General features: G+C 41.4%; 1 long non-coding RNA gene across 3 annotated transcripts in view; it reads right to left on the reverse strand.

Moving 5' to 3' along the window:
- Positions 1–17,293: 17,293 nt before the first annotated feature.
- The window catches only part of LOC118915086 (uncharacterized), a 30,425-nt gene continuing 24,048 nt past the window's right edge, over positions 17,294–23,670 (reverse strand). The window contains exons 3-5 of one of the 3 annotated variants that reach the window (XR_008996143.1): positions 22,874–22,979; positions 21,957–22,117; positions 17,294–17,492 (exon numbers count right to left, since the gene is read on the reverse strand). This is a non-coding gene — a long non-coding RNA (uncharacterized LOC118915086). Of the gene's footprint in view, positions 20,206–21,956; positions 22,118–22,873; positions 22,980–23,670 lie in introns of all 3 variants that reach the window. The other 2 variants (XR_008996142.1, XR_005025892.2) reach the window with 2 other exon arrangements.

Raw genomic sequence — 23,670 nt, forward strand, 5'->3', positions numbered from 1 at the left:
CTCTAGTCTATGAAACACTGTAACATTATTCTTCTTTCAGGCAGAAATTAAAAATTTTTTAATCCAAAATTTATTTAAAAATTAACATGTTACCAAAGCAAGATACATAGAATTATCTCCCTTTACCAGTGTTGCCTAACAGATTTGTGACAGGTTCATGTCAGAAATAATAGAGAAAATGGAGAGTGAAAAGTATAGCGTGGGAGAAAAATGTTCAGTATGAAATGCTTCAAGTGTGTGATGTCAGATGACAGATTTTTCCAGAACCATGTCTACAGTCTGAGCATTGGAAAGACACATCACATGCAATCTCAAGCTAAGGCTCAACACAGCCAGAATAACCAAAAGCCATTCCGGAACCTAAATGTGGAAGACCTTTCGTAAATATTTCCTGAATATATAAATGAGTGAATGAAGGAAGGAATACATGAAAGGAATGAAGAGATGAAAAGCTGATGGTTGAACTAATCAACCTTCCCTATTTCCTGTATGTACTAATATTATAGCCAGTGATTGGGCCTCCTAGGAATGGGCCAACCACGAACCAATATTGTGTAGATAAAGAATTTGGATCTACCTTGTTAGACCACAAGGCAGTTATTGGAAGATGCCTGATATTTTGTGGTCCTATAATTTAATTTGACTGCAAATATTGCCCTAGGTAGACACTGCTTCATGACATAGAAAAATCTTGTGACATTAGAAGAAAATAATTACCTTTCTCTAAGCAATACTTTGTATTCAGAGGCCCTCATCCAAAAGCTTGGGGGATCCCCAGATCAGTTTATACAATGACACATGTCCTCTAAGCTTTCTTCAGCTACTATATTCTTCTGCCTTCTCCCAGAGAACATCACGTATTCCTCTACTATGATCTTCTCATATGGAAATTGTCTAGCAACACAACTAGTCCATGAGGCCTTGAAAGCAGAATTTTACTGAGTTTTCTCTGCTCAACACTTATATCAATACTTTCATCATACTTGGAATTAATGCTCCTGTTAGACAGGGTTGAAAAACCTGCTTCATCTTGTCCTCAGGCAGTAAGAGGAAGCCCATCTGATTGTGGACTTTTCTCTTGCAAAGGCAGTATAGCCTCTGGTGTCAGATTCTTGGGTTTAAATTCCAATTGTACAAGCAGGATCACATTGGACAGGTTACTTTTGTCTATCAGAGTCTGGTCAGGAAGAGAGGACATACTCAAATTGGTAACTCAAGAGGAGTTTAAAGAAAGACTACTTATGAAGATGGTCTGGGAATGAGAAAATCACCAGGGTTACTGCCCCAGGGTTAGTCGTTGCTTGTTCCTTCCCACCCTGACACATGAAGGGAAAAGTAGAGGAAGCCTTTACCTGGGCACATGAAGAAGGGAATTGTGGCCACTGGTTGAGGGATGCAGTCAGTTAGCCATGCCTCCACAGGGAGGGATGCTGGAGAAGACATGGTCCTCCCTCAGATCTCCAGCTCTGAACCCAACGGGAAGCCCAGGGACAAGGAAGCATGTTGGTGGAGGAGCTGGGGTGGGACCGACTGTGGGTTCCAGTGGAGGGTAAGTGAAGAGGTCCGATGTGTCACCTCACCTCTCTTTGCTCCGGCTGCTCATCTGTAATGGGGGCAGAGAGCAGTAACAGTGCTTTTCTCACAGAACTGTTCTGAGAATTCAGTCAGTTAATACATGAACAGCACCTGAATCACAGCAAATACGCAATGAACATTAAATGTTAATATTGTTTTCCTCTGCTCACCATGACCTCATGTGCTACCTGTTCTGACACCTGTTTTCCAAACAACTGTTTGCCTTGAACTTTTTTAAATGAGTTAATCTGGACCTTTGACTTCCGGATAATGTCTTCATGCCACTAAAGTGATTAAACAAGAAAGCCATTAGACTGAGGTGGACCTAATGCCTCAGCAGCCTACTCAACCAAACGCAAACCTAAGCCTGCAAATGCTACAATGTTAAGTAATTGAAAGTGAAGGGCACCCAGTCACAGCCAACTAGGCTTTCCCAAATGAGGCAGCTACTTAAGCTATAGTCAAATTAATTTCCTTGCTTTGCATCTTCTCTGTAAAAGTCTTTCCCCTTGCACCTGTCTGTGGGGTGCACCTAGCATATCCAGTTTAGTGCCTGATTTACATGGATATTTGCTCAAATGAACACTTAAAGGTTTTAATATGCCTCTGTTTATCTTTTAATAATTACCCACCATTGTATCCTATTCCCTGCCCTTCTCTGCAGACGAGAGTCTCAGTTTGTTGCTCTGGCTCAGGTATTTATAGTCTCCATTTTCCCAATTTGAGCATTCTATTCACTGTCTAGGACTCTTCTTCATAACTTAGTTAGAAATAACTTAGTTAAAACTTCTCAAAAGGTAAGAAAAATTGTTACCCAGATCTTATTTTAAATACCCTTTTACTATTCTGGTTTCTGTGCAGCTTGATAATTATAAAGACCTTTTCTATTTCCTCAGCAAAATATGTGTTTTTAAAATTCACTCACAAAGAGGTTTAATTTATCTTCATGCATACCTTTGATGGCTGACAGATGGGGGGTAGTTACCCCATTTTATGCATAAGGAGACTGAGGTTCAGAAGTTGTAGTTTACTGCTGATTCATACAGCTAGTCAGCGTCAGATTGTGGAGAAGCATTAAGGGTCTTGATTCCACTGTGTCTTGTTGGATTCTTAATTTAGAGCAAGAATGGATCTCAGACATCACATTTTAATAATCAATGCTGCGTATGTTTTTGTATACTTACTATGTCTCTGGTACCATACTAAACTATGTATATGATTTTTCTCAACCATGGCAGATAATTAATCTAAGTAACTTCTTTAAATTAGTTGGTCGCAGAATTGGAGGTCTAATCCAGATCATGTAATGCCTAAGTAAGACCCTAATTTTGTCTATATGACCTACAGATTCCTCTTTACTGTTAGAGATCATGCAACATTTCAGGTTCTACAAGTCTCCCCGCCTCCATCCCACTTTTCTGGTTTGTTATCTCTGCCACACAGTGAAATCTGTACTACATATTCATATAACAAACCAGAATATGGTGAATATTTTGTTTGTAAACTGTAGCTTAATTAAAAAATATTGAAGAACATTACTGGGTGACGTGCACACCAAAATAAGTCATTTCAAGATAAAACAAAAGAGAGAAAGAAAAGAAATAGAAAAGGTACACAAAAAAGAATGGAGAGGCCAATAAATGATCATATTTAGGAAAGATCGGGAAGAAGATGCCTGTGAGGAAAACCCCCAAATCTTTGCACTCCCAACTTTGAGTTAATCTTACAAGTCAGTCTAGAGCTTTTAAATCGATGGTGATTAGAACTTGGGAGCTTCTCCTAATACCTTTGAAGAATATTTCCAAGAATAGGCTGAGGTTGGTGGTGGTTCATGAGCCGTCTCCCCTCTTTATGAATGTCCTTTGTGACACTTGAGTTTCAAGTTTCATGAACAGAAAGCCATCCATGGCTCAAAGAATAGTTTGAAAACTGCTAACCTCTTCAAATTTGCTCCTATTTTTAGAAAGACTTTTAGAGATTCATCTATGTTTTCCTAGCTAGTAAATAATACTGCTGGTTCTGAAATAGGAATGGCAAACTCAGAGATCTACAGGACAAAATAACCTAAATGAGTGGAGTGGGCAGGGAGGACATCGTGGCAAACAAGAGTGTCCATCCTTTTCAAGGGGCCTGACCACCACCAGGCAGGTGTGTAGGCCCAGAGCCATCAGATCTTTTGAGTTTTTGTTTTTTTCTCACAAGAAGTTTGGAATCTAGATTTTCCTGTGAAATCTCTTGAATTTTAAAAGTCATAAACCAGTTTGGTTTTTCTTTACACACTGCCTTGATAAGATAAAACCCATCTGTCTGTGGGACTGGCTGCAAGCCCCTGGTTGGTGAGCCTTGGTCTGAACTGGACCCCCAAGCCCATGCTTCGCTCTTTGCACCTGATGGTCATCTACCTTACTAGGGCTATGAGCTCTGAAATCACAGATGTGAAGTACAGAGCTATTCTATATCCTCAGAACTATGTGGGCAAATCCCTTCAACATCAACCAAGATACAGGAAATTTCTGCCTGCATGTCCTTTCCCCAGACATGTCCAAATAGTCCACTTCTTCTTCCCACCATCAGACAAATCCTACATGTCTTACAAGGCTGCCTGCTCTTGACTGAAATGGCAAAGTTCTTGCCTAGGGAGACAGTAAATTATATTTTCTCTTTGAATGGCAGTGCAGAATAGTGTAAAGGGCACATGGCTTGGGAGTGAGACAACCACTCCTAGCTACATAAATGTGGGTGATATATTTTAAAAAATCCCAAGGCTCATTTTCCTCAATTGTAGGAAAAGGATGCAATTGTTACGAAGATTAAATCGTATCGTATTTTGCGTACAGTGGCTGACCTTTTAATTGGTTTTCTTACTGATATCATTATTACTATTATTTTTGTTATCATCATAATAAGTATTATTATAAATACTTGGGCCAAATCTGGGCTCTGCCATTTACTGTGGGCAAATCATATCATCTCTGTGAGTTTTCTACCTCCTCTGAAAAATGGGAAATAAAATACCGAGTTCACAAAGCTCTTGCTCAGTCTTGTCAGTAATGTTGTATCAAGGGAGATTAGCACAGTCTGTGGCCTACAGTAGCTCTCAATAAATAATTTTTATGAATATGTCACTGTTATAGATATGTCTTTGTCAGTCTCACTCAACAATGTCAATTATGTGCTTATGGGTTCTTTTCTACAAGGGATCAAGCTGTGCAATCCTTTTGTAGGAAGCTAGGACGATGTCCAAGCATGCATTTCCCAAATAAGAGACATATTGGCATTATGCCTAGACATCTAACCTGCACTGGATGTCAGGGGAAGATCACTTTGGCGCATCTGTCTTTTTAATTTTGAAACGGAGCCAGTGTGTTTCCCTCTACCAAGATTCTGGGGCTAGTAGGAAGGCCCCTGGAGACTCCTTAATCTCTTAAAGATACTAAACTGAATCCTTACATAGATGTTCAACTGAAACCTGAGGTTGGGATAAAGTCCATTTAAACTTTTAAAGCTCTCTGTGTGGGACCGGACAAAGCTCTTAAACATTTTATAGACCCCTAGGCAGCTACTTAAAGCAACGATGGCTCCCTGAGTGCCAGACACAGCAGTGAGTTGTGGAAACACAGCTTAATAGATTCCTTCCACTCATTTAGCACTTCATCTGCCATAGCCCCACGCCTTCTCCCACGATGTTTCCTTGCATTTCTAGCTGGCTTTTCATGAGACTACACCCAGGCTCCCCAAATGGAGCGTAGATCCCCAAAGGCCCACCCATGGCTTCAGTGTCACGATAATCATTGATGCATACAACAACATGGTAGTTGGACAAAAAAGTATCCTATTCATCTTCCACCTATTTTCCCTACCATTCCATCAATTAAGTATATTATGTTATCTCTTGCTTATAGGTGAGCAAACTCAAGCTCAGAAAAATTAAGTGACTTTCCAGTAAACAGTATTTGAGACAGTGGCAGAGCTAAGTTTTGACCCAGACCTGACTGATTTTAAAGCCAACACTAAAGGTACATTGTGAGTCAAGACCCCTTAGGATGTGCCAGGAAGAATTTGTGGGGTTTTTTTGGTAATGTTGAGGTAGACTGGCAATTTTTATTATGGTTATCTGATAACTAGGATGGAGCCTTATTTTTGGATTCAAATATACAGCATCTTGTGTTAAGATGGCTAAATCTCTAGCAGCCCAAGGGGAAGTGTCTCAACTGACATTCATAGCCTCCCTTTTGCTGGATTCCTTTTCATAATTTCCATGGTCATTAGCATTTTGCTACCTGTAAACTCATCCCTAAAGGATATGAGTCCTGGGTAAATGCAGGCTTATCTTCAACCTTCTTATATCCTTAGGTAAAATCACAGAAAAATAATTGTCCATAATCCATAGATCATTGTAAAGAAAAATATATCTAAAGGAAATAGGTGAGATGGGAAGGCCATTTTCCTTTTATTAATGGGGCAATTGACTGCCTATATGATGTGTGCATGCTTGAGTGTATGTCTTGCTGCAGTGGAGGAATTCCTTCCATTTGACCCCGACTGCCTGCCTCTCATTAGCTCTCAGCAGCCTTAGTTATAACAAGATGGGAAGCCTCCAATTTAGCCATTAAATTATTCATTCTGCAAATTGATAGTGAATCCCTTCTGCAAATAGGCATTTGCTGGAGCCTAGGAACACAGAGATAAAGGAGCCAGGGCCTCTGTCTTCAACATGTTTCTCATCAATTAGAGCGGTTACTAGTGTGTACAGGCTTGACAAATTATGGGCAGAATAATATACAGATGGGGGACTGAAGTACAGAGGAAAGAAGAGCTCTCCCATGGTGGCAGAGTGACCAGGTCTGGGCCCAGAATGCAACTGCAGTCACCACCCCCCTCCTAATCAAGTGCTGTTGTCGTCACACTGTGCTGTCTTGCAGACATTCAACAAAGCTCTGTTGGGAGAATGCATGGCTTGGCAGCAGAGAGGCCAGGAGGCAGGAACAGGAGGAAAGATGACGGAAGTGAGGTCATCTAAGCTTTTGAAGCAGAGCTTTTTGGCCTTGAAACCCAATGCAACAGGAAGTTACTGACATACGGCAGGAAAATGATGAGGTTTTAATGGATGGAGCCCCTCTTCTCTAGGCAACTATACCTTTGAATAGTGTATTCTCCATATATTCCCCAGTGTTCCTAAGTGTGCAGAAGTGAGAATGTGGTTCTGTTCATTGCATTAATTAGACTTCAACTGTACGCTCCCCACTCCTGAAATAAAATTTGAGGAACAGGATAATAAACCTTTCTAGCTAGCAGTATGCAAACATCAAGAGAATGGGGGATCTTGAGGGAGGTTAGGGGAGATAATCTTCCTAATTTCCTCTGTACTGGGCACTCATACATTTCCGGAATGAATCACTTGGCTCCTCAAAGAAAAGAGATTTAGAAGGATGTCTGCAGCCCAGATCTGTGCCAGTTCTGTGACCACCTCTTTTCATCTTGCAAGGAAAAAATGCCTCAACACTTCATTGAGGGTGCAATGTTACTATTAAAAGAGGAACTGACAAGCCATTGAGTGAAGATCACTGAAGAGTTGGCTCAGCTCCCACAGAGTGTAAGCAAGCATTCTAAAAGAGGTGGCTGCATAAATTACTCAACATCTGTATCCTCACTAGAAGCAGCTCAGTGATTGTGGGGGATAATTTTGTACCACTGTGTTTTATTCTTGAATTAATTAATGTCTGTATTTTTTCCCTGTAACTAGACAATAGCATCACAGAACTCCAGGGGGCCTCAGAGATCAACTGTTCATTATTTTCCTTGTATGTAAGGGAAAACTGAGGCACAATTCAGAAACAGGAATTTCTTACCCTGGACATTCAACAAGTCAGTGGTAGAGTCAGAAGTAGAATGAAGATTTCCTTACTTTTGCTCCAATAAACTTTATTTCTATCCCAAATGTATAAAAGGACATTTCTACCCCTAATGTATAGAAGAGATTCTCAGTGTCCTTTTATACATTCTCCACTTTTCCATAGGATTTACTACAGTGTAGAACACATAGTAATCACTAAATATTTAAATTGATAGAAATGTCAATGTTGAAGTGTTTTCAAGTTGAAAGAAAACTCGAGATCATCTATTTCAACTCCTTTAATTTCCACATGCTTGAATAGAGGTTTGGGAAGCAGAAATAGGTTGTGTAAAGAAAGCAATATAGTCAATAAAGGGCAGAACTTCTGCCTTATATCTAGAATGCAGTATGCTTGATCTTAAAGCAAGTGTTGGTTGATGGATAGTGGTTTTCTTTCATCACAACCCAAATGCTGGTATACGATGTGTTTGTCATCCCAAAGTTGCTTAACAGAATGAGAAGTATTGAATTAACAGATTTTCAGTTACCTATTAAGTGGTAATATCCCTTTATAAGAGTTTCTGAATTTATGAGACAAAAATTTCCACTCATCAGTCTGGTTTTTCAGCAACCAGAATCTGTTGGAATCCAGAGACTGGTCACATGGAACAACAGAAACATGATAAAAGGAGAAATAAGAATATGAGCTTATAATAGATTATATGTTGTATGCCCAATTCCTGACATGCTGGTAGAGATACACAAAAGCAAGAAAATCATGGTCTAGAAAACAAATTCTGCAGTTATCAATATATATAAACAATATTAACCCTCATCTTTGAGAATGAGGTGAATGTGGTGACAGGGACTAAGTTCTGTTCTTAAAAGAAGGATACAAACTCTTTAAAAGAAAAAAAAAAGAGGGGTTGTAGTAGAGGTCTTAGAAGCTGGAGAAAGTGTGAGAAGATTGGTTGGGGGATGTCCTTGTCAGTGTGAGCTGCTATAACAAAACGGCATAAACTGGGTTCCTAAAACAACACCAAAAAAACATTTTTCTCACAGTTCTGGAATCTGGGGAGTCTGAGATCAAGCTGCCAGCAGTTTCTTGTTCAGTGAGGGCCCGCTTCCTGGTCGGTGGACCACGGTCTTCTTTCTGTGTCCTTACGTGGCAGAGAGAGAGAGCACTTTGGTTTCTTCCTCTTCTTATAAGGACACTACTCCTATCATCAGGGACCAACCCTGATGAGCTCATCTAAGTCAGATTACCTACCTCCCAAAGGCCTTACCTCCGAATACCATCACACTGAAGGTCACTTTCTGGAGCAACAGAGCAAGCAGGCCGTAACAGGAGGAAGGGGGAAGCACTGACCAGAAATCCTCAAAAGAGTCCTATGTGGCACTGTGTGATTAGGTGGTGTCATCAAAGAGTGTAAAGTTGTGATAGTGCCAGTCTACATGGCTGGACACTTTCGGGACTGTGTGACACGTGGGCATACAAATGGAGATGTAGCACAAGGACGTGGGGACTCGCTGGCGATGTACCAAGGGACCTAAGTTCCATTTGGGCTGAAGGGAAGCTAAGAGAGGGACAGGAAGGTTTGTGGGGCAAAGGGAAGGTTTCACAGAGGACCAAATGAAGCCCAAGAGCAGGCTTGGTGGAAATATGGAATAGAGAGAGATCTCAGAGGAGGGGGAGTCATGGTCAGACTGGAAGGCTGGCATTCAAGGTTTTAGATATGGGAAAACTTGTTTCAGAAGTAAAGTGGGTCTTGTTGGCTATAGTAGGAATGTTCCTGAGATGGAATGGGTGTCATGCCTGTGGAGGAAGGGAGGTGGAGGAAAGGTTCAAAGGAGGTAGGGTGATGAATTGCCCACAGAGATGATGACGTTTCTTATGAGGATACTAGATGAGAGGAGAGAGACTGTGTGCTCCTTGACAGAAGCTTTGCTGAGTCACAGAACTGTCAAGAAAGTAGAGGCTGGCAAGGGACAAGGGTAGAGACATGGCCAACAAGAATGGCAGGAAGTCAGTACGAATTATGGGCCTATTACTTCTCTATGGAAAAGGGACTTTAACTACATTGTAAGTCAACATAAATCTGCCTTCGTTAGGGGACCTGTCTTTCGGAAGGAGGCCTGGAGCAAAATGAAATATCAGGATAAATCTCTTTCTCATGGTGGGACTACAAACACATCCGGATTACATCGATTAGATAGAGTGATAGTGTTGAGTATTTTTCTTCCCTCTAGGTTTTAAACTCCAAGAGAGAAGAGGTGGGCTCTTTTCTGCCTCCTTGTGTTTTGAAATACAGTAGATGCTCCGCAACTGCTCCTAGTTAATTGAACAAATAATTAACCAAACAAGCATAATAACGAATCACCTTTATTGAACTATTTCTATGCACCAGTCACTTTTCTAAGTATTTACACACATGAACTCATTTAACATTAAATATAATTCTGAAGGAATGTTAATTCTGAGCAGGAGTTTACTTTATTAGAGAGAATTTTGCTTTGAAATGAAGATGGTGATCAGCTATGAGGAAAGCACTATATATACGTACATGTCTGTTTGATACACATATATGTATTTTGCTACAGTTTGGCTTTTTTTTGTATATTTATAGAAAGAGAATATGTAATTTATAAGTATACAAGAGGCATTTAATATGATTTTCTATTAGCATCTAAATAGAATTGACTTGAATTTTTTTTTTTTTTTACAATGTGAAAAATCATTTGTGATCGGTTAAAAAGGGCAAAGTCTCTCTAGCTGTATTTTATTCTTGCATACCAAGGTACCCTTGAGAGTTTTGAGGAGTCCTTCCTGCCAGAAAGATCCATGGCTGGGCTGGAATCAGCTGTGCTTGTCACATCTGCACAGGGGCTCAGCTTGGTCATTATCAGTGCACAACTGCTGTGTGGGGAGCACACATACCCCTCTCTTTATTTGGGATATACTCTTGCCCTGTTTGAGAGAACTATTGATTTATTAATGCTCAATTTTCTGTAGCAACCATGGAGAGGATATTACAAAGAAACAACTCTGGATTTCATTTATTAGGAGCTGTGTTTATTGTTGCTCAATTCCACTAACCAGGCACAGCCTTTATGGTATTAGACTGGGGTAGAGTGTTGAAAAGGAGGCAGATAACTTATTTTAAACCCCATTTATTATCTGGACTCTTGGAGTCGTTTCTCCTTTGCACATTCGCTTTCCCTTCTAAAAGCCTCCAGCCTTGAGACGTGCTTGAAATGAAAGCCAGTTCTTGCTAGACTTGCAAAACTGCAGCACAGGCAGGACAGAGCCCCTGGGAGAGGCCATCTCATCCATCAGACCCACTGGCTTTTGAAAGGGAGAAGCCTGTGAATAGTCAAGATGATGAATCCCAACAGCTGGCAGCATCCAGGTTATAGGTACTGGAAGATGCCAGTGCCTATGTGGTAACCCTTGGGATACAGCGATGCAGGATCCTCTAAGGTCAGTCCCACCTGATGCTGGTGTAATGCACACATAGGTCGGTACCAGTTGCTCTCTGCTTCCCTAGGCAAATCACCACATCCACATGCAGATGAACAAAGTGGGAAGACAGGTATTTTAATAAGCTAATTTCTGTTCTAATAGAAGGGAAATTCAGCATCAGAAAGATCTTTGTGCCAGCCTCTGCCCTCCTCTGTGACCTGTGACCCAGGTCAACCCACTGATTCAATTGGACAAATTTATTGAATACCTACTATGTGGCAGGCACTGGGCTTGCTTCTGGGGATCCACCCTAAGTAAGACTGACATGGTCTCTATTATCAGGGAACATAGGATCCAGGGTATCAGAATGTACAAATAATGAAGTATGATGAATATTATGGGAGCAGGGTAAAGAAGTGCAGCTGAGTAAATAAAACCTGCCTACCTCCAGGTATATCTACCTGTGGGGCTCCCAAATGTAGAAAGCCAATACAGGCTGTTAATACAGTGGCATCCTGTATTAGCTTCCTAGGGCTGCTATAACAATGGACCCCAATCTGGAGGGCTTAAAGTTACAGAAAGTTATTCTCTCATATCTCCAGGGTCCAGAAGTCTGAAATCAAGGTTTTGGCAAGGACATGTTTACTCTGAAGTTTCTAGAAAAGAATCCGTCTTTGCCTCTTCTAGCTTCTAGTGTATCCAACTGTTCCTTGGCTTACAACTGTACAACTCCAGTCTCTGCCAGTGTCTGCACAAGGCCTTCTCTTTGTGTTTGTCTCTGTGTGTGTGTTTTTCCTCTTATTACAAGGACAACAGTCACTGGCATTAGGGCCCACTCTTCCATTATGACCTCATCTTAATGTAATTACCTCTGTAGATATGCAATTTCCAAATAAGAGGACATTCTGAGGTTCCAAGGATTAAGACTCAAACACGTCTTTTTGGGGGACACAATTTAACCCATTACACAGACTAAGATTGTTTTTCTTGTGTGTAGTGTGTCTACCATTGTCTTTTCCCACCCTGGCTAGCCCTTGGGGCAATTTACCCGGCTTGATGCTGAACCCTCTTGAAATATTTGGAACTTGGCTCTCAAGTTCCTCTGTTTCTTTATGCTTTCAGATGCTTTGAGTGGAAGACTTCTTTCATTCTCAAATGTGATTAGTGGCTCATGTGATGCTAATGTCCTGGGCAGGTCCACCTTAGACCCTGAGTGAAAACCAGATACTAGCAAGGCTTTTTGAGCAAAGCAAACAAGGGAAACTAACAAGCTTTGTGGGCTTGAAAAACTACACACATTGGAAAGAAGACGCTGATGAAAAGGGTCTTTTGGAAGGACTCTCATCTCCAGCCACATTGAACATGCCCCCATTTTAACTAAAGGCCCATAACACATGATGTCTAGTGAACTGAGTATTTCAAACTCTGCATCATTATTTGGAGAGCTGACTCTCCATTTGGTGGAGATGGAGTCTACTAACTACAACAACAAAATTTCCAAATGTTACTATGGTAATGGAAGGAAGAAAATGGTATGTTTGCCTGAAATACCAGGCTGCAGCCAGTCAGAGCACTAATTTCTAGGACTAAATTCCACAGAACAGGGATGTCCAAAGTCTTCTCCAAGGTTTTAGCAAATGCCTAAGAACTAACAATTCTGTTTTCAGCTCCAGCCTCTGAATTGGTCCATGTAAGCCTAAAAGCAGAACTAAGCCTGTTTTATCACTTTCTAAAGGCGACTCAATCATACCCAGGGGTGGACTGGAATTCATCATGTCATTGTAAGGGGCCACATTGCTGAGCACATAGAATCATAGAATTCTCTTTTTCTCTCCCTTTGCACTTTTTACCTCCTATAAAGCAGATGAACTCCCTATAACTGAAGCCAGGGCATCCATCCTAACTACATCCTCTAGGAACTCACTTATGTCAAGGGGACATTTCTCAATATATTTTCACTATACTGACTGGTGTTTCTTTGTAAGAGGAATCTTTTATCAGATACTAAAATAATAAATATTTTTTCCATCTCTTTTTTTTTCTGAGATTGAAAGTCACTATGATTTTAACAGTTTAATTGGCAGGCTTCAACTATTTTACTTTTCAACCTCTTACCATCTTCGCTCCAACAAATTGTCACTTCCTGTTAAAAAGGAATGGAACTTCAAAAAGACCTGTTTAGCATTTACTAATATGGTGATAATTGAGGAGTTAAATGTTTAGAATACATGATTTCACTAGTCCCCCATTAAACAGTTCTGAAATATAGAATAGAACGCAAAGAAGCACCTGACTAAAGTCTTTTTATTTTAGCTGACCTTGGAAAACTGACATCCCTAAGAGTGACATTAACAGAGACAAACAGTGTAGTCCTGCTGCACGGGAGGCTTTATTTCAATACCAGAATGTCTATCAGTAACCTCTGTTTGGTGTACCAAGCCTCTTACTATATTTAAAAGGGATCTCGACTGGAAGAAGGGTTGATACGTTTCCCCGTGAGGTAGAATGGTACAGGACAGTTCTTAATTCTGGCTGCACATCGGAATCACTGGGCACTGGGCACTGGGTGGGGGTCAGGGGTGAGGGCAGCTTAAAAGACACACTGATGACCTGGCCCTGCTCACAGAGATTCTTAGTTGGTGAGTGTGGGACCTAGAATGGGGGTCATTTTAAAGCTCTCCACGTGGTTCATGGGCAGCTAAGGGAGAGAAACACTGGCATAGATCAGTGCTTTTCAAAGCTTACCATGCATGAATCACCTGGGGAGTGTGTGAAAATGAAGATTCTGACTCGGTGGTCTGGGGAAGGCCTTGCGTTCTGCATGTCTATGCAGCCCCTACATGGTACCCACGCTGAGACCCACACTTGGAGTAGCAAGGGTGTGACGGAATCGGCATTTTGAAAGTTGGACAAATTAGTCTGAGAATCCGCTTGCTGTGTGGTTTTGTTCATATTGCTAAAATGTGCTGAACTTTAATCTTGTCTTCGCTAAGGAGGAAATAAAACTTCTTACATTTCAGAAATGAATGGAGTGACGTTGTATGAAAGGCAGATGGCAAAGGGCCTGGCATTCGGTAGCTAAATACACGCAACTTCCCTTTCACTCCTCTCCCGACCCCCACCTTCCATCCAAAGGCTAAAGGAGAAGAGCTGTCATTGGGACAGTGGTGCTTTGGGAATGTTATCGTTGACAGTAGGGACAGAGGGGCTCAGGGGCCACAGCGCCTTAGTGACCATCAATCCAGGTGTCTGAAAGAAAGAAATGCCTTGAGATCACAGTTTTAAGGAGGAATCTTCACATTTTTGAAATACAAAATCTACTTAGAGCCAGTCTTCTCATGTTTTACTATACAGGTCTTCTCATTTGAGAATTCCCTCTTTGCTCTCCCTTAGAAATTAGAACCGTCAAATCCTTCACCGAGTTGGAACCAGATCAGAGTGATCCTTTAAAGGTAGTGAGTTTGGTAGGCAGGGAGTCTCAGGGGTGTTGAGTGTAGGGGTTATAATAGTGGGTCCTGCCTGGGGGACAGGCCAAACCACCTCAAAAAGGATTTTCGAGGTCTCAGTTGAAACACTGTCTTGGGTTGGACCATATATTGCAGGCAGTGCGAAGGCCTGAAGGATTTGGTAATGCTGATGAATCTAGTATTTTTGAAACATTGACCTTGTCATATGTGGGGTAGATGAGAAGATGAAAACATCAGAAAGGGAGTCGCCCATCGGCAGCTACATTTGCAGGTTGCTGATTGTGTGTGAGACCCTGTGCTTGATGGAGAAGATGCACAGTAGACAAGATGCATGTCACTCCTGCCCTCATGAAGCTTCCCTCCTACCCCCGAGGCAGCGTGACGCATGATCGTTCAAAATTCTGACATGTGTCTGAAGGAAACATTCAGAGTGCAATGAGAACAAATAACTGAGGTCCCATCCTCTTAGTTGAGGTTAGGAGAGTCTCCCCTTGGAAATGACCATCACATGACCCTCAGCTGAGACCTTAGAGTCTTACAGGATCTCCCTGGAGCAGGGATATAAGTCAGGAGAAGTGGAGGGTGTATTCTTTACAACTGACTTTACCATTTACTAAGGGAAAGACTGGGAAAATGATATGTATTTTCAAGGATTGCTGTAAAGCTGAATGAAATAGCATTGGTAGCAGCACAGTGCTGGGCACACAGCGAAGCTGGTTCGCAGTCCCTCTTCCTGAGCACGTCCTAGCCTGTCACAGAAACAGCAACCGCTGACTGGCTACATACTTGGACCCTGGCTTTGGTCTTTGCTGTGGTGCTTTTTGGTCATTTGCTAAGGTGATTTGTAACCTCACCCCAACTCCAGCTCCCTGCCCCCTCCCTCCCCGCCTACACACCCTACCATTTAACCATAGACTTGGTTTGTCCAATCCTTTCTTAGGGATGGATCTGATGCTCTCTGAGTGCTGGGCCCCAAATGGATGCTCCAGCCTTCAGACTTTTCTCCAGGGAAGAGATCTGCTTCTTCTCTTTGGCTTCTTAACCTGCTGTAGATGCTCCTCAGGACTGCAGGAGCAGACATGACGTGGGCTTGTTGCCTTGGTGCTCAACAAGAGAGAAAGCATGACTGCTGCCTTGGGGAAAATGGGGCCATAGGTCTGGAGCACCGGAGTCCACCTCTCTTCCATCTGTCTGTCTTCCACCCTGCCTTCCCCTCTTTCCCCTGCCTGCTCCTCTCCCTTTGGTAGGTTTGTGCTGCTGGTGGATGCAGGCACCCTATCAGATGTGAGAATTTTTCTTTTTTTACTCTGCAGAAATCTGCTGCGAACTGGGTTCGTATCAAACTCTCCTGAGCATTATGAAACCAGCTTCAACATAAACTTATGCTCAAGTGTCCTGCTTTGGTGACCTCTGACAGTGTTTCTATGCATCTTTCTCTTCCTATATAAATACCAAGCAATTTCTAAGTATCTTCTCCAACAAAAAAAAATGTCTATGTATGCCAAAAAAAAAAAAAAATTCCAACCTTTTAACCTAACTAGAAATGATTTAACTTTTAATGTTGAAATTGTATCATGCAGCCAAGTTGTGAAAGAAAATAGATCCGGTGGTAGGGAACTGGTTGGGTACTGATTTTCACTTGACCACCAAGTGAGATGTAGTCACCCATTTGTTCATTCAACAACTACTGAGTGAACCCTACTATGTGTTAGATACAGATCTAAATGTTGGGGTTACAGTAATAAACAAAAAATGAAAAAGATCCCTGATTCCAGAAGCTGCCAGTCCCCCATGGAGACAAACTATAAACCAAGTTCACAAAGTTATGTAAATATCAGAATCACGTGCAGATGATTGTTAGAACACTAGACGTCCTGATTTCCTAGGTCTGGGATGGGTCCCAAGGATTTGCAGTTCTAACAAGTTTCCAGGTTGCATGGGCCAAAACTTGAGAGCAACCAATAAAAATAAAAGTAATACATCATATAATGCTAGCCAGTGCTAAATGTTATGAAGAAAAATAGTGTAAGAAATGGGAACAGACAGTGATATGGTGCGGTGGGTGCTGATAGTTGAGTTAGGAGAGTCAGAAAGGGCTTATCACTTGGGAGAGACTCAATTGAAGTGAGAGAATAAAGCTTTTGGGCATCTTGGCAGAGCCCTGCAAGATGAATGGCTGCACATGCTGAGCCCTGGCAGGGAACACCCCGTCCTGGCTGCACACATCCCAGTCCCAGCCTCTGTGCTCTTAGGATGCCACCGGCATCTCTCTGTCACTGCATCTAATCGGATGTACGATTGGATCTTCCTTCTGTTTTAGTACTTTGAGGCAGGTTCATACCCTTTTCATACCCGAATCCCCCAAATCCTAGTACAAAGATGCTGCTCATTTAATGAGCCAGGAGCTATTAGAATCATTTCACAGCAATTAACTCTTCAATCCTCATGTAAGCCACTTGAGGTCTGACCTGTTGTCTTTCTCATTTCACAGATGAGGGCACTGAATGACAGAGAGGTTAAGTAGTTTGCTTAGGGTTGCAGAGAACGGAAGAGGCAGAACCAGGACTTAAGCCCATCTTAAACAGGGTGGATAGACGGATGGATGGATGGAATGTTGAAAATGAGCCAATAAGAATTATCAACCGGCTTCTGTATTTTAAGACAGGATTTGTAACACAAATAGAACTGAATGACAGATGTTGGCCCAAGTAGAGAGAAGAAAGAATGCCATCGGTGGAGGAGTCCAAGAGAGTGTGAGGGAGCCAGTTCTGGAAGGAATACGATCAGGAGTGTGGCAAAGAGGCTTGTCTGGGCAGGGACAGGCTCCCTCCACAGGAAAGCAGGTGTGCCCTTGGAAGCTGGACGGCAGGAGAAAACACGTTCAGCAAACCCTTCCTTTCGAGGGATCCTGACAAATTGTGTTTTAATCTAATTAATACATTCAGAAAGTTGAGCCATGAGGAATGTGATTATTTAATTGTTTTGTTCAGAGAGTATGAAGCAGGCTATTAGTCTGGGGTCAGGACTCCAAGGTTTATTTCAGGTTATTGCTTGCCTAGGAGGGTTTTGGAACTAGAGTGGCTGATGGGTTCTTTCCCACTGTGACCCTATTTAATTTGCAAAGATTCATTGTATTGGTGCTAATTTGCAGCATCTGGAATGAAATGTAAAACAGATTCAGACGGATAAGAATTGTTTTGTATCTGCTATTCTGTCTTGTTCATTCCCTACATGTTCCCTTCCAGAGGTTTTCAGGTACATGAATTTCCAGTCTGATTATAATGAACTCCTTTTCCACATGACAAATGTTGTCTCCAATGATTGAACAGTGAACAGGAAGTGGGTATTTGGCATTTCATTTACAATCCAGCAAATATTTGGCTTTCCTATTATTCTCCCTATGGCTCAGGAAAAGTCATCTAACTTTTGTTACCCAGCTTTCCCTTCTAAGAAATCTGGATAATAACATGCACACCTGAACACCTTACTCCTCTTTCTCCATTAACATTTTCAAATGGCTCCTATAACCTTCAGGTAAGTTTCATGGTTGATGTTTCAAAACACTTGATGGCTTGGCCTTTACTTTCTTTCTAGTCTCATATTCTGCCATTGTTCAGCAAATATTTTCTATTCTATTGTATGAAACAATGTTCTATTTGCTCTCTATTCTTTCTCTGCAAAGTCTTCCCCTACCTTTGGATATTTGCCAAATTCTCTTTCTTCCTTTAATTTGCCGTCACTTCCATGAAACTTTTCTGGCTGCCACAGGCAAAGTACTCAACAAATTATGTGTGTTCTTAGTTCCTCCATTAATACTTACCACATTTTATTGTAATTATTTGTCTAATTATTTATGTGTGTGTGTATCCTCTACTCCATTGTGAGCTTTCTCGGGGCATAGGAGTAGATCATATCTTAAGCAGTTTTATATGCCAACTGCTAACACACTGTCTATTAAAGGAACTTAACGTATGTTGATTGGGTAAATAAATGAAAAATATCTAGCCTGCCTGACATCTATAATATGATGATTAAATTATATTTAAATGCTAAGCCTCTTTGTACACCAGAAACTACTAAATAGTGTGCTGATATAAGGAATCATTTTTTCATTGAAATGCTCTAAAATGTTTTGTAACTCCATCTTAGTCATGGAGTTATAAAACATTTGCTCTTTTTTGTGAGAAGCAGTCATTTATTCATACAATCAACAAATATGCTTGCCAAGCCATGTGCAAGACCCTGGAGATAGGGTGAAAGGAGAAAGGTGGCCCTAGGCCTCACGAATCTGAGAGTTACAATGGATGAGATCTGAGTAGTTCCCTTGGAGGTGGGGCTGGGTGCTACTATACCTAAGTGCTTGCCCTGTGCACAGATCCAGGTCAAGTCCTTATCACCTGGGCTCTTTATTAAGTGCAATTGCTTTGGTCCTTGCATGTCTGCATTTTGCACCTGAATATGTTCTTCTTTGTTACATAGCAGTGATGGGTCCAGGCTATACCTTACAATGCCACCTAGTTTGGATGGCAGCCTGTTTTCTGGGCTGGCCAGCCAGGTTCTAGCTGCTAGGAGCTGCAAAGAAAAATGCAGAATGAACCAGTTCTTCTGAGAATTCAGGCTGGAACTTCACTGGCCTAGGATTATTTGTTGCATTTCAGCCTTTACCTTTCAACCCTATCAATTTAATATCAAAATCCAATCAAGGTATTTACCTAAGATATCTGAACTTGCCTGATAAATGATCATAATGCAGTGAGAAAAGCAGCCTGACCAGGTCTTTTCTTTCTGTCTCCAGTTTTATCTCAAAGAGATGCTTTCTTCTGTGATCACTAGTAACAGCTATGCATTTCCTCACTCAATTGAGAATTGTCCGATTCAACAACTTGGCTTAGCCTTAGCTATTCTTGGTGGCCTCTGGCTATTACAAACTGGTTTCTGATGACCGTTTTCATGAAAAGTGGACTTTCATCGTCTCAGTCTGGCCCCCTGTTCTCCCACCACCTCTATAGGCATGTTAACAGAGAAGGAGGTAGGAAGAGACAAGGGGTCAAATCTGGTACTTTTTATAGAGACGGAGTGAAAATAATTTCCTGAGAAAGCTGAGGCCATTTTTAAATTAGTTTTCCTTCCTGCTAAGGGCCTTATGTGCTGGAACTTCCATGGGCCAAGTTCCTGTGCCTAAGGCTTCTGAGAGATAGAGGTGTATGAGTTTGGCCCACCTACACAGCAATAGCCTGGGCACCATGAGGAATGAACAGAAGAGAACTGCCTTCAGCCATCCCTGAATATTCTGGATACACATTCAAAGGTGAATCCTCAAAGAGGTGTTTTGGGAAGCAGCCAACCATAGAATTTTAGGGTTCAGAAGGACTCTGTTGGGGGAATGTGTCCCAACTTCCTGTCCCTTAGATTTCAATGCCGATATTCCGAAAATCACTCTTTCATTCCTTAGTGTATAATTGTCCGGAGCCAGCTGTGTGCTGCATACGGCTCTAAGCTCTGTATAGATCAGACAGTGCCAGAAACACCAGTCAAATGGACTTGAGCAGAAGTGTACTGGTTCCTGTAACTTCAGGCAAGGCTGGATCTAGGTGCTCAACATCTTTAGGACTCCGTCTCTGTCTCTGTAGCTCAGTATTGAGTTACTGTGTTAGCTGGATTCGCATTCAGATTTTCCCTCTTCTGTCACCAGTTGGCCACAGGAAGCTTCAGGCTTACACACACTCAGTTCTAACCTCATTGAGAAAAGGCTTTCCCTTTTCTAATACTTCCAGGAAAAATCCTAGACCTGCTTCTCATGGACACAGAATGGATCTCATGTTCCATCTTGACTGAGTCAGTATGGCTGTGCACAGCTGGGCCCATCTCTGTAGGAGTAGAGGTTATGTCAGCTCTACCTTAATCATCTGGTTGAATGAGAGAGCAATAGAAGAAAAGGGGAATAATGCTAGTCAAGAAACAACATGAAAAACATGTATCCATTTTAACAAATGCAGAAGTAGGCTGAATCATATAAATTCATTTGGCCAAAATGGAGCTAGTAAGGGTTTTCAGATGGCCCACAGTCCAGGTTTCATAGCATTGAGATAGGTCCCCCCTTTATCCTTCCATGTTGGTATTCCTTCCTCACTCAGACATTCCATATGCACTTCAGTTCTGTGACAGGCATATTCCTATAACGGCCCCCGGCGTTGCCTACCTCCTGGTGTTCACATCTTTACGTACTTTCTCTACCTCAGTATGGGTTGAACCCTGTGATTTACTTTTTAACCAATAGAATATGGCACAGGTGATAGGAAGTCAGGTCTATCTAACCAGGCTCCTTAGTTCTGTGATTTGATTACAAAAGATTGCTACTTTGATTTTGTTAGCAGATTCTCTTTCTGTCTTGTTGTCTTTGGATGAAAGAAGCTGTTATGCTAAAGAGGCCCACATGGCAGGGAGCTGAGGGCAGCCTCAAGCTAACAACCGGCAAGGAACAGAGGCCTCAGCCTCACGGCAGCCGGGAACAGAGTGCTTGAAACACTTCTGGGAGAGCCTTGAGGAGCATATGCTTGAGGGATTACCCTGTGTGATGGTTAGGTTTAGACTGGACTGATACGCAGTCAAGCATTGTTCAGGCAGTTTTTAAAGGTATTTGTAGATGAGCTTATCATGTACATTGGGAGACTGAGTAAGGCCAGACTCTCCGTAATGGGTGAGCCTCCTCCAATCTGAACGCCTGAATCGAACAAGAAGGTTGACCTTCCCCTCAGTAAGGACGGATTCTTTCCTGCCTGTTTGTCTTCAGACCAGGGCATCTGCTCTATTCCTGCCTTCTGACACTAACTGAAACATTGGCACGTCCTGGGTCTTACGTGTGCCGGCTTTTGGATGGGAGCTTCACCATTAGCGTTCCTGGCTCCCAGGCCTTTGGACTCAGACTGGAACTAAACCGTTGACCCTCCTGTTATCTCCATCTTGCTGACCCCTGCTGCAGCTTTTGGGACTTCCTTCCCTTCATAATTGCCAATTCCTTATAATAAATCTCTCTCTCTCTCTCTCTCTCTCTCTCTCTCTCTCTCTCTCTATATATATATATATATATATATATATATATATATATATATATGTAAAATCTCTTTAAATCTTCATATAGAGATTGCCAGGCTAGAGGGAGGAGTGAGCACGTCGGACACTGATCACCTGCCAAAGTTCCCGGCTGCTGCCCCCTCCCAACCTGAAAAATGTGCCCTAGGCTAGACAATCCTCGCGCCGCTGTAAATCTATGCTCTGCCTCCCCCTACTGTCTTTAAAAAGTCGCTGCCTGCCCTGCTGGGCGTGGCTTCTCCAGCCTGTCTGTGCAGACTGGTGAACCTTGCCCGGGATTTTGCTCAAATAAACTGCCTGGCCCCTTTTGTTGCCTCTCGTCGCATGCTCATTTCGGTTAGAATTTATCTGACAGAGATGTCTCCATGTAAAGATACATATGTGTGTATATATACATGCACACAGACTATATATAGATACGTTTGTGTATATATATATATATATATATATATATAATCTCCTGTTGGTTTGGTAAGATAAATTCATTTCTGACTAATATACCCTGTGAAATCCCAGGCTAGACTATTACCGTTGCTTTCAACACCCCAAAATAATTCATCCCATCATTGTACATAGCAGTGATATAGGAATGATTCAATGATTCAGTTTGATACCAAAGCTTGACCTGATTTCCTGGCAGCTTAGCGAGGCTTGAGAAAAGATGCCAGTATGAAAGCGAGGACTGCATGGCTGTGATGAAGAAATGAGAGAAAAAAAGATACCATCAGACACGTCAATATTTATGCGTATCTAGATACTTACATCACTCTAGTGAAGAAATCACCTATATCCCTTCCTTATCCTTTGAGAAAGAACTACATGCTTTATAATGCACAAAACTCTGAGTGATTGCGTTTGATATAAAAATAAACCATGCTTTAGATACCATATTTGCTTATTTTTCTTAATGATGAAAGAGAAGCAGCAACTCATATTTTATTCTGTACTTGCCATTATGTCCTCTAACAGAAAAACTTGAGTGGAGTAGAAGCATGAGTTGAGACAAGGAGAATGGGTGTGAACTGCACCCTGAATACTTAGATGTGATGTCCTTTCACTTAATGAGGTCAGATCTTTCTACTTAATATACTTTTGGAAGTATCGAACTAGTGATAAATTCCATTCCATTTTTCATGTCACAAATATTTGGTCGGAAAAAAAAGATTTAATCACAGAGCAGCTAAAGTCAAATTCATAAATAATGTTTTAAAAGGTGAGTCATTCTTATTCCACACAAATAGCACATCCCTGAATTATTCATATTTGAGTTGATGTTGTCTCAATTCTTAAATTTTTATCTGGGTGGGTAGGGAGGGAGCAAATTCTTGTTTTAAAAACATGTCTTGCTTAAAAAGGAAGTTGATTTCTCTGGGAATATGTGCTATGTGGTGTAACTGTTTCAAAATACAGACTCAAATAATATGTCAATTGATTCCCCTTACTTACCCTACTAATGGTCATTAGGCATGCTGGGTAAACAAACTTGTACTTCTCCCATGAAATTACTGGAAATAGAGGATCAGGAATTCAGATCCACTCTGGGATGATAAGCCTAAGAAAAGAAAAGAAAAAAAACCCATTGAAAATTCCTTAACTCCAAAACTATAATTACTGGTCTAAATTCTCCTTTTAAATTTATAGACTCAGCAGCTTTTATTTATTTTTGAGGGGGAGGGGAGCACAAACTTTTAAACCACTGAAGCAACTTACATTCTCATCATTCCAGACTACCTCAAGTTAGTGAAAAAAGACAGAATATGGAAGCCAAAGTGTGTGGAAACCTGGAGAAAGGCAGTGAGGTGAAGTACTGCTTAGTGATGGTTGGAATTCTATAAAGAATAGCTGAAAACGGGAAGCCTGATGAGTGGGGAAAAAAGTCTGAAAATAAATGAAGAAAGATGTGAGTTTTTAGCTGAATTGTAGTATTGACTAACTCTATGGCATGGGCCTCCGTTCCTACTATAGTTAGTTATTTTTTCTAGGAGACTCTTGGTCTCCCACATTTTTGAGGTGACAATTGTCCTTTTAAAAATTACCAAAATTTTTCACATGAAATACATATTCATTTTATTTTATGTATTCATTTATTTTTGCACCTCTTTATCCCCTTTACCTATTGCACTCTTCTGCTCCATTCCCTTCCCCGTGGTAACCACCAGTGACTTTTCAGTGTCTATCAGTCTACTGCTCTTTTGTTCTATTTTGTTTTTAGATTCCACATAAAAGCAAAATCATATGGTATT

This window comes from Manis pentadactyla, chromosome 3, assembly GCF_030020395.1.
Source record: "Manis pentadactyla isolate mManPen7 chromosome 3, mManPen7.hap1, whole genome shotgun sequence".
NCBI classification, from domain to species: Eukaryota; Metazoa; Chordata; class Mammalia; order Pholidota; family Manidae; genus Manis; species Manis pentadactyla.